Here is a 4,515-nt window from a genome sequence, read left to right on the forward strand (position 1 = left end):
GCAAACATAATTTTCTTATGGTTTCTTAAACATTCACTTGAACAAAACTGTACAAATCCAAATATATGGTACCCTAGGCATAACACCTACATGAACTTCTAACTTGTTGTCTCTTGAGGTCTCTGGGTGAGACTTGGATCCAACTTGTACAAATGCAAAACAAAAGTCAAACATAAAATAATAATAATAATAATAATAATAATAATAATAATAATAATAATAATGATTTGTTTATTGGCCACAAGTGCTGAATACGAAACAAATAGAGAGAATACAACACATGGGACAAGTGGGGTTTGGAGCAATGTCGAGTATATAATAAATAACAATGACAATTGACCATACAGTTAAACAATAAAAATTTCCCAAAAAGTGAAGACAACCGCGGAACCCCACACATTCTGGTTACCCCGACCTCCAGGTGCACATTGGCAGGCGCCCTACTCTCTTTCTCAAAACTCCGGTTTAAAGCTAATGTTCAGAGTATCTATATTCAGTTCTTTTAGTCTCGCTCACCACACCACCTCCTTCGCCACATCCATCAGACAAAGGAAAACTGTTTCCTTCGCGGCCAAAAGAAGGAGCGGGGCAATCTTCATAATGGAGTTGGCTGATAACTGAATCCGTCTTACACGCGTCGACAAAGCTCCACATGTCAGTAATGCACGGACACTGAAAGTGTGCATGCAGGACGGCTTCGTCGCCCTGCGTAAATCGCGGATAAGTCCGTCTAACATCACTTCCGTGTCTGTAGTGCTTATCTCGAACAGGCAGAGTTCCCCGGTAACACTGCCAGCCCAGAGATATCTGGAAATTATCCATATACCAAGACCCGAAAATCCTCCGGAAATGATCAGCTAATTGACCACTCCCGATGCCCAAAGTTTCTCCGATTAAATCGTCGCTTTTACCCACCACCAATCCCCAATAGAACTCCATTGTGGAACTCCCAGTGACCGCATTGCCCGACTGGCAGAAGGCTGTGAGCGCTTGTCGACAGTCCAGGCGCCAATCGGCCTTTATTGGTTTATGCTTGATCAGCCAATGAGACGAGCTGCGAGAAATCCTGTCTAACAAACGGAAACCACATCCGGTCAGAATTAAAAAATGCTGGAGATGTCGCTGCCTCAGGGCATGTCTGAGTATCATTAGCCATGGCATACCCATGGCTGTTAACAATATAATAATAATAATAATAATAATAATAATTTTAATAATAATAAAAATCCTTTCTATTAAAGGCACAAAGCCTGAAATTTGAGGAGAGGGGACTAGTCGATTACACCGACACTAGTGCTTCACTGATAATTAATTTATCAACCTCGAAAGGATAAAAGGCTAAGTCAACCTAGGCGGAATAATAGTAATAGTTTCAAATTTTTGGTACGAGGCCAACAACTTCGGAAGAAGAGGTAAGTCGATTAAATCGACCCCAGTGCTCAACTGGCCCTTATTTCATCGACCTCGAAAGGATGACAGGTAAAAATCGACCACGGCGGAATTTGAACCCCGAACGCAAAAACAGACGAAATGTCCCTAAACACTTTGTATGACATGCTCTGCATTCCGCTATACACAAGTAATAATAATATTTTCAACTAAAGGCATAAGGTGAGCATGTTTATTGAACGGGTCGATTACATCGGTTCCTATACTGGAACTTTATCGTCTCCGAAAAGTAAAGTTAACTTCGCCGGTATCTGAAATCAGAACTCAAAGAGCCGGAAGAAATACTGCTAAGCATTTGTCAGATTGCTGTTATTATTACATCTATCATACGCATCTTGCTGCCGAAGGTGTCATTAATGTCAACAGTTCACTTCTCATGAACTAAGTTGGTATGTACTTTTCAAATCTTCAGAACTTTCCAGAGATTCCTTACACTACCAATTAATACGGGATATGCTCCATTTTCATTTTTATGCCTCTCTTTTCTAACCAATTTTAATTTTTTTGTTCACTCTCCAAAAGACACCAATCATTATTTGTACAATTGATAACCACTTTTTGATTTCTCATTTCAGTGCTTTGGGCTGCATCAGTTTTTCTCCTCTATAGTATTAAAGGTTGCGCTAAAGGCGGCGAGTTGGCAGAAACGTTTGCACACCGGGCGAAATGTTTAGCGGTATTTCGTCTTCCGCTACGTTCTGAGTTCAATTTCCGCCGAGGTCGACTTTGCCTTTCATCCTTTCAGGGTTGATAAATTAAGTACCAGTTACGCACTGGGGTCGATGTATTCGAATTAATCCTTGAAGAATGTTGCACGAGTGTTGTGCGTGCAAGGAACCGTGTGAATAGTCAGAAAAAAAAAGGAAGGAAAAAAAAGGTGCCAGCGAGAGATCGGGGCTTGTGGGGTCGGAGCGTGGCCTGATCATCGCTTCATTTGTGTTGTCTAACGTTCTGTTAATATCATTCGATTTTTCTATTTTATATAATTTTTAAAGTCATGTTTTATGTAAACCATTCGCATTACTGATCCCAATCAGTTGTTTTGTACCATTCTATGTTTGGCCCTCTGTGGACAATAAAGAAATTGGTATTTCGTCTGCCGTTATGTTCTGAGTTCAAATTCCGCCGAGGTCGACTTTGCCTTTCATCCTTTCGGGGTCGATAAATTAAGTACCAGTTATGCACTGAGGTCGATTTAATCGACTTAGTCCTTTTGTCTGTCCTTGTTTGTCCCCTCTATGTTTAGCCTCTTGTGGGCAATAAAGAAATAAGGAACGTCAGCACGCTTAGGAAAATGCTTAGCGCCATTTTGTCCATCTTTAGGTTCCCAATTCAAATTCCGCAGAGGTCAACTTTGCTTTTCATCCTTTTGGGGGTCGATAAATTAAGTACCGGCTTCGGAATGGGGTCGATATAATCGACTGGCACCCCCTCCCCCAAAATTTCAGGCCTTCTGCAGTTAGTAGAAAGGATTATTAGAGGCTGTGCGTTGGTTGAAACATCACCGGCTGTGTATGTTCTAAGTTCGAATTCTGCTAAGGTCGACTTTGCCAACCATGTTTTTGGGGTCGATAAATTAAGTACCAAGTTCCAGCTAAACACTGGAGGCAAATGTAATCAACTTAACTTTCTCCTAAAATTTTTGTACTTGTGCAAAGGTTTGAAACCATTGGATTCTCTGTAGCGGCTGTTCGCCACTTTTTCCCATCTATAGGAGTATATTTACCCAATTTCTGAAGGCTGTTCTCTGCGTTCGAGATGCTTTCCTATTTTCTAAAAATAATATCAGTAGTAGTAGCCAAGGGCACTGGATTGGCAAAAATGTTTGCGTGTCGAACAAATTGTTAGTGGTACTTCTACAAGCTACTTGCGTTCTGAATTTAAATTCTGACACGTGACATTTGTCTTCCATTACGGGATATGGTAAATACTAAACAAGTGCTGGGTCAACGGTATTGACTAATATCGACCTCCCGAAATTCCTAACATGAACGTAAATCAGAAACCATCATTATTATTATTATTATTATTATTATTATTATTATTATTATTATTATTATTATTGGGGAAGTGCAGCGAAGTTCTCGGAGAGACCCTGGGCGCCGACGACAAACGAACTGGTTAGTCTGTTCCTTGGCCTGGAAGTGCTACTGAGGGGCGGTACCGGTTCGAGATAAACTCTACAGATAAGGATGGGCTGTCAAACGGGTTTGTCTGAGGTGCGCGCGAGGGAACCGTTCTACACGCTCTCGTTCAGTGTCCGAGCATTGCTGACTTGTGGGGTTATGTGAACTGCTGCTGTCACATGTGGGACAGTTCCGTCTGTCGGCCGATTCTGTAGTTATGATCGCACCGTCGCCCTCCTTCAATCGGGCAGGCAAGGCAGTTTTCCTTTGCCTGGTGGCTGTGGCGAAAGAGCTTGTTTGGTGGACAAGACTGAAAAGCATGAGGACAGATACGTTCCTCTTTGGTAGAGCTCTCATTAATTTCTTCAAGTTTCACTTGAAAAGGAAATTGAGAGTGAAGAGGGAAGTGCTGTCCTCGAGTGAACTTATCGAAAGGTGGGTGAAAGTTGCAAAAATGGCAAGAGTGGATGGTACCTCTCTAAGTATAGACCTTTGAGTCGGAGAGAAGGAACTGAAGAAGGCACTTGCTCATAGGATTTCAGGGAAATCTCGGACAGTGGGGTTCCTCGATTATCCCTTGAGGCTTTCCTGCATCAGGAGGGCCACATCTCTATTATCCTCCACGCCATTTTTTTACCCTTGTATGCTATGCATATGTCTTCTTATATATGGTACTAGCTGTTTTTCCCGGTTTCACTCAGGCAGTGTGGTGGATTTGGTTAAAGGCTATTTCCTATGTATATTTTGAATAATAAAAACAACTAAAAATAAAAAATACACACATGCAAGCGCAGGGTGGCTGGGTGGTAAGTCGCTTGCTTACCAACCACATGGTTTTGAGTTCAGTCCCACTGCGTAGCACCTTGGGCCGACCAAAGCCTTGTGAGTGGATTAGGTAGACGGAAACTGAAAGAAAGCCGTTGTATATATATATATATAT

Source organism: Octopus bimaculoides, chromosome 16 (assembly GCF_001194135.2).
Source record: "Octopus bimaculoides isolate UCB-OBI-ISO-001 chromosome 16, ASM119413v2, whole genome shotgun sequence".
NCBI classification, from domain to species: domain Eukaryota; kingdom Metazoa; phylum Mollusca; class Cephalopoda; order Octopoda; family Octopodidae; genus Octopus; species Octopus bimaculoides.